At 41.5% G+C, this 13,268-nt stretch overlaps 1 long non-coding RNA gene across 1 annotated transcript in view; it reads right to left on the bottom strand.

Moving 5' to 3' along the window:
* Nucleotides 1–12,421, bottom strand: part of LOC309519201 — a 189,797-nt gene extending 177,376 nt beyond the window's left edge. Inside the window, exon 1 of the long non-coding RNA XR_014213749.1 lies at nucleotides 11,672–12,421. This is a non-coding gene — a long non-coding RNA (uncharacterized lncRNA). The remainder of the gene's footprint in view (nucleotides 1–11,671) is intronic.
* Nucleotides 12,422–13,268: the final 847 nt, after the last annotated feature.

Raw genomic sequence — 13,268 nt, 5'->3', positions numbered from 1 at the left:
CCAGATTTGCTGCCACTATGGATCCTGCCTCCTGAAGTGAGCACCTCACCTTGCCTCATGGGTGGACTGACCCTGCCTAGTATAACCACCTGTAGTGTTCTGAGGGTCATTCAATTTCTGGGAGCAGACAGGGGGGCATAGGGGAATCCAGGAAGAATAAGGAATTGGTGAAAATTGCCTCCGTGCCTCTGACTATGGGGGCATCCTTTGTGACATCACTTGGTGCAACTCTGGATCAAAACTACTATAAAAATGAGAAATGAGCAATAATTGACCAACAGATTATATTACTTGCTGTTTCAGAATTGTCTGGATGGCTTTTCTTATATAATATCCTCTCTCATTCATCTCTCTCTTCCCCTCTGTCTGTCTACACACACATACACGTGCTATTTTTCTAGAAAAAGAAGTGCTGGAACTCACCATGAACATCCCCCTTGTTGTCTTATAATAGTAATGGTGCCCACCTGAGAGGTGCTGAAACTGAGTTCCGGCGAGTTCCGGCTGAAAAAAATGCCCTGACACACACAAGGAGAGATCTTAGCCATTCTCTTCTTCCTTCCCCTGATTCTGTTGCTATGGCTACTGCAGTACCCCCATCTTGTCTTTATAATAATAATGATACTGACTCAAATTATAGAAAATGCATCCCCCCCCCCCCCGCTTTGGAGTGGTGGGAAATGTATGTGTGCAAATATTGCAAAAGGCACATTCTCTTTCATGTATAAAGTGAATGCTTAAAGTTGGGTGGCTATTCTTAAAGCACAGTGCTCAAACAATCTATATTCAAGAACTGCAGAAAATCTGTTAATGATATTGGAACTTTAATGGCACTCTCCAGCCCTTGACCATGCTGTGCTTCACTCGTACACAAGCTCTCCGATAAGACAAATGCGAGGACAGAAGAACTGCTTTACAGTTGATCTCGTGGGCACGGGGATTATAGCTGCCTTGCAACTGATGGAGCCTGGTCAAAGTGGCTGCTTGAGAGCAGTGAACAAAGACGATGACTACAGCAAAGAGCTCCAACAAGAAGGCAAATGGAGGTTGCCCTCAGCCGCGCTGCAGTTTAAACAGTACTGACCACGCCCCCTGGCTAACCTGATTGGTTGCCCAGGGGGGTGACTCAGCTGGGAGTCCTAATGACATGAGCAGCATTCCCTCTGCCCACTGCCGGGTCACTGGGGGGTCCCAGATGCACGTCCGCAGTGCCACCCACTGGAGAAGGGGAGTGGTCTAATGAAATTGGAACTGTAATAGCACTATCCTAGAGTAAAGACTGCAGCCAGTCAGATAACAAGCTGTAAGTAGATTTGAGACATTGATTGGTTTTGGGTTTGTTTGTTTTTAACCAAGAAAAAGAAAGTTAAGGTAAAGGCATGAGAGAGAAGCCAAGCCAGAAAGCCAGTCTGGAAACTCTGTTATAAAGCAAATTATGATAGTTTTATTGAGAAATTTCCTCCATTTGTTCTGGGCTGAAGGCATGCTATCCTTAGGCCTTTCTTCAGTGTGCGTTTCATTTTTGTCCAGTGTTATTTCCAAGTGAAGAACAAAGGGAAGGTACCTATCTATGCAGGAACAAAGGAAAATGGAGCAAGCTTCAATATATGCACTTAAAGCAGCATTGTCAAGGGTCACGCTAGATGTGACATCAAATTTTTGTGAGTGAAACTCTTTTTTTCCCTTTTACAATAAGAAGCCACAAGGACTCTCAGCCTGGATAGGAATAATGGCATGGTCTCCCCGCCTCACCATTTTATTGCTGAAACCACCCCCACTCCTGGTTCAGATGGCACGATTATAAAAACCGATTAGATAAGCTTTACAAATGGGAGGGGGAAGATGAAGATTCAGTGGGAAAATGGAAAATTTTCAAAAGGAAAATTTCAAAAGGAACAGGAACAAAGCAAAAACCAAAGCCCTTTGGCTGCCACCAGAGAAGCAAGGAGAATTGGTTCTGCTGGGTTTGGGGGAGATCTCATGAAAGCCTCATGAGATTGTGGTAAGCAAGGCTTCAGCGGCAAGAGGGAGCAGGCAAATGACAGCTCCTTCCTGTTTTGCCTCGGGGGCAAAACAAGACAAGCTGCCTCTGCCAGATAACATCCCTGGATCTGCTTGACATGTAGCCTTCAATGTGTACTTTGGGCAAGTGGTCACCAAGGCTCAGTTCTGCTCATGTGATTTTAACCCTGAAAAAAATATGGAATAAGAATAAAGTGGTCCTTGGCATCTTCTTCTACGAAGCTGTTGGGAGTGGACATTATGAGTTCTGGAGCGCCATCAGTATGCTGGTGACACTCAGCCTATTTCTCTATAACATCTACCCATATGTTTAGAAAGTTATGCTAATTTTAATCTGTTTTAACATTTTAATTGTTGTATGTTTACAGTATGGTTGTTAATTTTTCTCTTCATGGTTATCTTTTTATAAAATGCTTTGAGGATTTATTTATTTTTTACACTCAAGTGGTGTGTAAATTTTATCAAATAAATAAATAACATATTAAACCAGCTGCTGTGTAACTAGAGAAGCCCTGCTCACAAGAGATATGTTTTCTGAGTGTGTGGAATAGGAGATTGCAGCAAGATCATGCTAGCTGGTGTGAACACAGCCTGCAGGCAAAAGGGAATACTGAAAATGGCAGCATTCCCAATTGCATGCATGTTCACACATGCACGGGCTCTGGACTCAGCTACATTGGCAAAGAAAAAGCACTTTATATGTGTTGTATATGCATTCTAACATTGTGACACCAGATGGCGCTGTGGAGTTCCGTTTTTGCCAATCTGATTTCTCATACAAAGTTTACAATGCCTTTAACTAAAGCGCTTCTTTGATGTGTCTAGATCCAGCCTCTGTCTGTACCTGCAGCTGCATGTACAGAGGTTGGGAGCAGGATGTGTGGATGCAATCCTGCCCTCCATTCCATGCATTTCAATAACCACACTTATATCCTGCGAGCAGGCCTAGGAAAGACCCAATCATTATCGGATTAGGGGGCGGAATATTGTTTTTAGATTTGACCCCTCATTTTCCTAGAAAGAAAGCACATGCTTCCCTGATTCTCTCCCATCATCTATAAAAACAAAACTGTCATAAAGTTCCTTAAAGCACTTTATTATTTGCTTAACCGAAAGAAGAACAGAATGGTTCTAAATGATTATATTTATAAAAGAAACCACAGCTTCCTCCATGAGTAATGAAACTAGAGCTCCAGTCAAACTTCATTGAGATAATTACCATATTCTCATCCACTTTCTCCCATTGTGAAGGTTAGATGAATTATTCTTTTCCTCTGCTTTTCATTCACAGAGTAGCTGCTTTATTCCATCACACAGACAAATGCATTTAAATTGATACATGAATGGCTCTATGGGTTAGGAATTATTCTTTTCTGGCGGCATAACCTGCAGAATTTAACGTGCAGCTGCTAAAGGGTTTTTTTGGGGGGAATTTCGGTGATCAGGAAAAATGACTTCATATACATACAATTTAACACTTCACTATTCATTATTAAACACCTGTCACAGTTCCTGAATAGGAGGAGCTGAAGAGTGGTGCATAAGATCTTAGAAGGGACAATTAATGGCTAGTGGAAATTTTTCCTCTCTTTATACTCCACGGAAAACAGGTTATTCTCAAGCCACCTTTTCGGCCCAATTCATGGTGGATATCTCTAGGCATAGGCTTGCTCAAGTCAGAGTGAATGAGAGCTGGCAACACTTGCAGGGATGCTTGCATTTAGCCCCCCCCCCCCGCCCCTTCAGTTCAGTCCGCTTTAATCTAACAAGGCAACACTTGGAACTTGTAAAGACAGCTGGATCAACAAAGGAGAGAAAGAAAACAAGAAACTATGGAATGGTGCTGAAAGAATATCCTTTAACCAGGACAACCTTTAACAAGGAAAATCACCCTCTTTTACTGTTCCTCCCAGGAAAAGGCAATCCTAATACTAAAAGTGAGAGCAGGTGGGAAAGGTTATACACTGTGAATTGGTATTAATCTCAGTCCCCAGCAGGCATTTGTGTAAGTTACAAAGACAGCAAGTAATTCCAAATGGTTTGGCAGCCACCGCTAAAAAGAGAGCTAAGGACAGCCATATAATGCTAAGCAGGATTCGCTCAGCTTTCAGAGGGGAAACTAAGCAGATTCTGGCAGGAGTGTATAATACACTGCACAATGGACCTTTTATTTTTATGAATATTGAAAAATCAGCTGCTACAAGAAAGAGATAATGAAAAACAAACAGAAATGTTTTCCATGATGAGCAGAGGCTCTTATAATGATCCTCTTTGCTACAGATATACTGAAAATCTGCAGCAAATTAACATAATAAACATAGGATAAAATAACTTTTGTCCAGAATATTATGCTGCTCTGCACATCGTTTGAGAGATCACTTATTTAAACTTTTTTAAAAACATGTCTAGCTCTGCACAGATAGCAGTGTAGAAAGGGAAAGTAGGATTAAAAGACTGTGACCCCACTTATTAAGCAAAATAAACATTGATTGTTGGATCTTGATGCTATTTATTAATTATTATTAAAGCCTATTTACATTTAGCAATCTCACTGCTTCAGAGGTTACTGGGATTTGCTTTCTGGGGTGGCGCTGTGGGTTAAACCACCTAGGGTTTGCCAATTGGTAGGTCAGCGGTTTGAATCCCTGCGAGGGGTGAGCCATGCTACACCAGCATCAGCACAATTGGATGGTGCCTTCATCTGCTTTATGAGGAATGTTTGAGACATTTGGAAAAGAGGACACTGAGGGGATATATAATAGTCATCTTCAGATATCTAAAGGGTTGTCATGTGGAGGATGGAGCAAGCTCTGGAAGGTAGGACTTGAATCAATGCATTCAAGTTGCAAGAATGGAGATTGCGACTAAACATCAGGAAGAACTTTCTGACAGTAAAAGCTGTTCAACAGTGGAATGGACTCCCTCAGGAGGTTGCAGACTCTTCTTCCTTGGAGGTTTTTAAGCAGAGGTTGGATGGCCATCTGTCATGGATGTTTTAGTTATGGATTCCTGCATTGCAGGAAGTTGGACTAGACGACTCTCGGGGTACTTTGCAACTTTATGACTCTATGTAAAGCAGGGGCGGTTAACTTTATTCACCCTGAGGGGTGCAGTACCTTCTGAGCAACCTTTCAGGAGCCATGGCAGGCGTGTGTGGAACCAGAGACAAAAGTAGGAAGAACAATGAATGTAACTGTTTCATGTACGCTATGCTAGCTTCTACATATACACACACACACACCCTTCACTATTCTTCAGCCAGGCAAGCAGTTATTGGAATTAAAGGACATATTTTAGTCAGGCATAAACAGTCAAGAAGATTGTGAAGCAAGGCTGCTTATGGGTGTGGCTGGGAACAGGCAGTGGGCCTGGGGAAGAAGTGTGATGGGAATCCTGTGGAGACCTGAAGGGTCACATTCAGCCCCTAGGCCTGAGGTTCTCTGCCCTTGATGGAAGGTAAGCCAAACAAACTCCATCCTCCCTGAAATCTTGGCAGTATTTCTCTCATTCTCCCTTGGCTTTACAGCCGGCTTCTTTTTGTTCCCCTGCCCCCAGAAAAAGCTAGAGCCCACCTCTAACCAAAACACCTCTAAAATATGGATAAACTTGATTTGTCCTCCTGTCTGTTCTTCCCTTACAATGACCAGAGGTCATTGCTAGCAACCTGAACTGATACCTCTATGCACTGCATGTTTCAGTGACCCCCTGCAGTCATTCTGCCAGTCTGCAACATGGCTCAGTTGGAACCGGCAAGGACCTGCTAAATGTTTGGCAGGTTTTCAGTAAGGCAGTAACTAACATCCACAGAAGTATGGTGCATGGTGGATACAGTGATGCAGGTGAATTAATGTATCCAAATGCCTGGAAACGTAACTAGAATTCACCCTCCAACCTCATAAATAGTCAGTGTGTCCAGAGAAGTAGGTGATTTATAGTTTAACATTTTCCTGTGATCTGTCATTTGCTCTTTCGCTTTAAAGCTAAATCACTCCAGAAATGCACAAGAGGAGGGAAGGCAAGGAGAAGTCTTTTTATTTTTAATTAGAGTGCACTAAATGGCAATAAAGTAATGTGAATACAGTGGAGACCTCTTAAATCCATAACAGTAAATCTATTGCTGCAACAGGTCCATCCTTTATCTGATATTCGTTTAAGATCGTTTCACACCTGAAGTGTAGCGCTGACATGAATTGGTGCTAATAGACTCATGTATTTAAATAATTCAATAAAACATCTGGAAAGGGATATGCCTTGTGACTTTCCTGATGGAAACTTGTTTTGTGCTGTATGAAATGTGAGGAAATTGACTATGCTCATTACTTGAAAATCAGCCATTCAGTCGCTTTCTTCATTCATTATTTTGGTTGAATATTCATTTCTTATTATTCCTATCCAATTTTGTTGTGATGGCTCAGGATAGGCTCCCAGTAGCACTCCCCCCCCCCATATTCTGCTTTCATAGAATGCAATAGCGAGCATTTTGTCTTAACTTCATGCTTCCCTGCTTATGTGGCATCTTGCAGGCTTGCAGCCTTCAGGGTACAATTCAAAGTGCACATTTTGACCTATAAATTAGCTTGGTTCAAATGTATTTACAAGATCATCACCTCCTCTATTCCTCTGTAATTATATTTTAGTTTAATTATCTTCAATGTGAGAGACAGTGAGGTGTAGCTGTTAGTTAGTGGATTGAACTAGGAGCTGGGTGTCAAGGATTCAATTCTTTCTTCAGTTCTCTGGCTGATTTTGAGCTAGTCACTCTCTCTCTGCCTAATCTACCTCACAGGAGTTATTGTGAGGATAAAAAGGTGAGGAGGAGAACCTTGTATGCAACCTCATGTTCTTGATGAAAGGTGGGATATAAGCACTGTACAGTACAATAATAATGTCAACTATACATTTTTTAAGGAAGCGCAAGTTGCAGAGCTTCAATGTAGCAAGAGGGAAGTTGTGCATATGTCCCTCCAATATGGCATCTCTACTTACAGCTTGCATAGGGCAATAAGAAGCATATGGATAGATAGTTGCCATCCCACATCCCTATCCACCAAAATGGCCATGCAAAGCCCAAACAGTTTAAATAAATCTGATTCTTGGGAGGTGCTAGAAGTTGCAGAGAGTATTTCAATAGAATTCCTCATTCTTGTTAAATCAACCTTGTTCTTTTTACTCAAATTAAATCTCTATAGCTACCCCATCCTAACTAGTAAAAAGTTAGTCTTCTTCAGCCCCTAAGATGCTGAAAATAATTTGACATGTACTTGCTTTTAACAATACATTTGCTATCTGAAACTATAGGGATCAATTTGGTGTGAAGCAAAGGGATAGGGGGAGGTATCATCCACCTGTGTGTGCCTTAGTGTGTGCATTTATCTCTCCCTTCCCAGAGAACTAAGGCAACTTCTATATTTCTCCTTTATTGTCTTCATTTGAATTTGTCGGGGCCAAACTGCACATACTAAATGTTATATTGTGTGAATCTTTTTTCAAATGCAAATAGCAGACTCAGTAGAGCTCAGTTAGGTTCTGGAGTGATGGGGAGGTGGTGGGAAGAGAAAAGGTGACACACAGAAAAATCCCTCCCCCTCCAGTGTTGCACTAATGGAATCTTTCCTCTCATGCAAGTAGCAATTTTGGAAGGGCAATTTTCATCTAGACCGTGATAGAGGAAGAGAGGGTTAAATTTCTCCACCCTCTGTAGATTTCGTAGCCCGATCAATTTGCATCTGGACAAACATACAACTTAAGATATGTAATTAGTGTCACATGTACTTTGGCCACAGATGCATGGCAATTTTATTTGGAACACTGAGTTTCTTTAACAGTTAAGTTATATTGAACTTCCACTTTGAAAAAAGAACACATCTTGAGCAACCCACGGACTACTGAATTACTTACTACTAGCTAATCAAGGAAGGTATTTTGGAATAATTGTAGATAGTTCTGTGCCACTGTAAAATTAAGAAGATGACCCGGAACAAAACTGTGCCTTTGAATTTGATGAAACAAAAGGAGGCTCCCTGGTAATTATGATGACCTTATGCAGTTTTATTCCTTCTTCTTTAGCACAAATAGCAATGTTCTGGTTTAATTGATGAAGCCTTTTAAAATATGCTTTCCCTTTTGCTTCTTTGACCTTGCTTTGTTGTGACTATATACTAGTCAGAAAAATTATAAATGATTCACAACTTCCCTTTTTTTTTACCATTTAACTAGAGGGTCTAAAATATATGAGCCACTGCGCACACACATGAAATGACAAGTTTCCTGGCTTGCAATTCAATTGAGATATAAACAGAAGAATAGTGGACATGAAAAGGAACGTGGGGTCAACAGAAGAGAGTAAAAGGAAAGGGGAATGATATGTTGGCAAAGTTTTAAAACAAAGCAAAACTTGGATTTCCAGGACCAGTAAAAGTCAGTGGACCAGGCTAGTCCCCTAAATGTTCCCCAGCACCTCCTTCCCAAAGCCCGGGAAGCTTCTATCCAGCTTAGAGAGGGAGGCACGATGTTCACACACATGACTTCAGGAAGACATGTGGATGAAGTCGCCCCCCCTCCATTGCCTTCACAAGCTGGCTTTAACTGTTCCCCTACACAAAAATTCACCGCACACCACCGATGCGCACCTATTCATTTCAAACTTTCCAAAATAGTATGTGAACCAAAGCAAAGCTCTCCTTTAAAATTCACACTTTTCAATTTTTGCAGTTCAGTTTTCTAGCCAAAAAAATGTGTACAGGAATGCATGTATTAGGGGGAGTGCCCATAAAAACCCATGGTATCATGAAAAGGACATACAAAAATGCATTCTATTTGGGGGAGCAGTTTGCAAAAATGTGCGTATTGGGAGAAATGCTCATTAAAATGCAGACAATTTTTAGGAGGGTCCCTTTTTTTTTAAAAAAAAAAGGCAAGATGATGATGACAAAGTGAATTTAAGATTGGTGGGGGAAATGAGAAACTGAAATTGACCATTTTATCCATTCCTAAATAAGAGTAATGGCAGAGGAATGGAGAAAATGAATGCTAAGGAGAAGCAAATCATGGAAAACCTTAAAAATTAAAGAGAAGAAAGGTTGTTTAAAAAAGAACAAAGTAATATTATCTCCATAATAATAATAATAATAATTTATTATTTATACCCTGCCCATCTGGCTGAGTTTCCCCAGACACTCTGGGCGGCTCCCAATCAAGTGTTAAAAACAGTACATATTAAAAACTTCCCTGAGCAGGGCTGCCTTAAGATGTCTTCTGAATGTCAGGTAGTTGTTTATCTCTTTGACACCTGATGGGAGGGCGTTCCACAGGGTGGGCACCACTACCGAGAAGGCCCTCTGTCTGGTTCCCTGTAGCCTCACTTCTCGCAATGAGAGAACCACCAGAAGGCCCTCGGCACTGGATCTCAGTGTCCGGGCTGAATGATGGGGGTGGAGATGCTCCTTCAGGTATACAGGTATATATACCTGTATACCTGAAGGTATATCCATATTGAGCACTGTTTCCATTTCTGGATAATCCGCCTCAAACAAGTAAACAGCTGGGTCCAAGCCCAGAAACCTATTTGCACTTATATAGACACATGGGCCTGCTTTGGTTGTGTGTCTCTGGCTCTCCCTATAACTCAAAATGGAGGGAGCAAATTGGGTTGTGAAAAGGAAGGGACATAAAAATCAACTTTCTTCATGAAAATTTATGCAGACACCATAGATGCAGGTGGATTCAGTCTGTGCGCAGGAGTTTCTGGGCTTGAGAAAAGACGGCCAGATTGAGACACTCAACTAGACAATGTGCAAAGCATCACAACAGGTGGCTGAATTACTGTGGACTCCATATGTCCTCAAAGCTGTTGCAACCAAGCTTAGAAATAAAACACTTGCTTAGAAATAAAACACTTTCTCATACGATCTCATGGTATGACTCCTCATCCAGAGGCTGATCTAGTAGTGTCATAACTGGTAACCCTCTGAAATTTGGGGTGACAAATTAGCCAGCACCTCTGCCACCACTTTCTTCCTCTGTTTTTTAATCGGCCATTGAGATTTGCAGCTCAATTATCATTTTGCATTTACAGAGCAAAGATCTTTCTCTATTTTAAGATTCGCATTCAGGAAGACAAATGAACTTGCCATTTCGCTGACACTTGAAGTACTCAACAGTACTTGGCATATGAAGTAACCTTAGCCGTGGAGTTCTTACTGCTTTCACCATGTTATAAAACACATGTAAGCTGACTTTGCCTTGGAGTGTGTGCATGCATATGTGCTTCCAAAGTTGGTTATGTTGTGGAGTAGCGATAAAGATGTGTCTCTCTGTTGGTGTGCTTACATTTTGTTAAAGAGGGATTTTTTTATGGCTAGGCACTCTGTTGTTAACCTTGCATTTTAGTTGCATCTACTTAGATTTTGCCTCCTGCCACCAGCTTCTTAAATCAAACAGTCCAAAGGGATTGTTTTAATGGCAATCACATGGTCCTTTGGACAATATATTTTTCAAGATGCCAGACATTAAATACTGGTTCAGCTCCCTGGTAATCCCTCTTGAGGATTCCAGTGCTTCATTATAAATGACCCTGCGAGGTGAACGGTAGCAGGCACTGCACTATTTATCTTGTAATTGCCGTTCTTTAGAATTTTGGCTGGGACACGACTATTATACTGCAGATGTAAATCAGTTCAGATAGCATGAAAAACCCAAGTAAGACTCCAATCCTTCATGCTGCTGTACTTGTGTACACTCCACTGAAAACCATTGCCCTCATCTGCATGTTACTGAGTCAAAGAATACATCTATAGCCATGCAAACCTACTAAACCCTAGTGGGAAGGGCTTTTGTTTACTTAATCACATGTTTGTGGCAGTGGTCTCTGATACCAGTAAAAACAAAGCTTTGAGTTCAGGCTTGCCCTTGGTTTTCATTTGATTATTTAATTGCTATACCGCTTAATATATTAAAAGTATCTTTAAGCGGTGTGCAAACAAGAAGCAGCAACAGACAACTTAAACAAGTATCACAAAAATACAGTTACATATAAAAATGTTGCCTCAGTGTGAAGTTACTAATATATAAAAATCAGCCCAACATGACCACAACAAGAAACTGCCAACAGCATACGAATCAATCTGGCTAACCTGATTCAAAAATACACACACACACACACACACACACACACACACAACAATTCACCCTGCAGCTAACCAAAGACAACCAACCACACTCTAAGCCACCCCCAACCTCTCTCACCACCAGGGAAATACAACAAGAGAATAGTAAGGGAACCCATACAATTAACGCCGACAGAACCCCTCTCACACACTAAGTAGAATAATGGAAGCATAAGCACACCACTCCACACACCATTCTCCCTTCTTTCCCTTCCTAATTGTTTAAACCAATTCATGAACTTGTACACTGACCACTAATAATGAAACATATGTTGTAGATATTTTTCCACATTTGTTATGCTATTTTTGTGATACACAAATGGCATGAGAAAACTTGGTATACTTGTTTGTATAACATTTTTCATGTTTATAAAACCCAATTTTAAAAAATCAAGATCCTTTTCCTTCTGACACAACCTCCCTCACAGCCTCTGAGTTCTCACTCGGGGTCCAACAAACTCTCAGCTCGTGCACAACCGTCTTACCATGAGAGGAGCTCCTGGAAACAGCAGACATCACTCTAGTCTCTCCCTCTAGACTTGCTGTTTATGAGCAGGCCCCAGGTGGATGGCATTTCCTCAGGCTGCCCACAGCTGTGTCCCATTCAGCTGCACCTTCCACACTCAGTTCCAGGTGCAGCAGGTTTGTTGAGTTTCCCAGGGTGGCCAAAGGATGGGAAAAGCCCCCCTCCACTCACAGCTCTTTTTTCATTCTCTCTCTTCTCTTCCTTGTCCTCCAGCTGATTTACACAGAAGAAAGAGATTGAGATGTAATGGAGGCACCTCCTGGAGGAAGGAGAAAGGTAATAATCCCAGATCCTCCCTCCATGCTTTTTTGGAGGGTGTCCCTGTTGTGGTTGATGGAGGTGATTTAAAAAAATCAATTCTCCTGTCAGACTGGGAATATCCCCTCACTTACCCAAGTTTAGGATATTCCACCATTCTTCAGCAGAGTTTCTTTTCTTTCAGCAATGTAAGCAGCTCACGTATATGTCAAACAAAGCTTTAATAACAAAGAAAACTGTAACACAATAACATACTGTCTGAAAGAAACTAAAGCAACCTCATGCGGCAAGAATGACAGTTGGTCTCTCTAACTCAGGCATCACCAAACTCAGCCCTCCAGCTGTTTTGGGACTACAATTCCCATCATCCCTGACTACTGGTCCTGTTAGCTAGGGAAGATGGGAGTTGTAGTCCCAAAACAGCTGGACGGCCAAGTTTGGGGATGCCTGCTCTAACTGAACTTAGCTGAACACCCAAAGGGAGGGGCTGATGCCGGAGCACAACACAAAAGCTCCGCCCACCAGATGCCAGATATTCTATTATTCAAATTAGGTCCCAGTGTTTTTCTAACAGTCCCAACCTTCCAGATCAGTCTTTCAGGAGGCTGCAGTTGGAAAAAGGAATAAGAAAAGAAAGCACATTCCCTTTTCTGTCCTGTGTCTTTTGAGCAGGGTTCCACTCTGGATCAAATCCAGCAAAAATAATAAACGTGATACAGTCAATAAAGTGCAGGGTTTAGATGTGAACACTTCATAGACTGACCTATAAAGCTCTTTAAGTGGCCCAGAGCAAGATGCTATCTTTCAACCTGCCCTGCCCTCCAGTGATACTGTGTTGTTCTGAGCTCCTTGAAGGAAGAGCAGGATATGCTTTCACCCCTCTTTAGAGGTCAGAGTACCATTGTGCATGTATGCCTTTGCAAGCACAAGGGTTAGAAATTAGCTTCTTTTTTGGGGGGTGGAGGAGGTCTTTTCAAAGGACTGGATACCTTTTCACATTTTGTATGTGGAGGCCAATCAAACACGACACAGAATAATACAGGAGCCCCCAATGATATGGAATGCCAGTTGCTTAAAATTATGCATAAGAAATAACCACGATGCCTGTTGGAGCAATAATTCTTCCTAGCATTAATGTTCGTAGTCATCTTGATTCAACAGAAGATCATTTAAAACTAGCCTAAATCTATGCAGTAATCCATGAATATATTAGCAACATTATCTTCTAAGATAAATGGGGGGGGGGATCTTGAAACGTCATTAGCCAACTTTGTATTTAAACAAAGCTTTGCCTTGTC

This window comes from Podarcis vaucheri (assembly GCF_965113315.1).
Source record: "Podarcis vaucheri genome assembly, chromosome: 1".
Classification (NCBI taxonomy): domain Eukaryota; kingdom Metazoa; phylum Chordata; class Lepidosauria; order Squamata; family Lacertidae; genus Podarcis; species Podarcis vaucheri.
The sequence above is the reverse complement of the archived record's forward strand: the minus strand, read 5'-3'. Positions and strand labels throughout refer to the sequence as shown.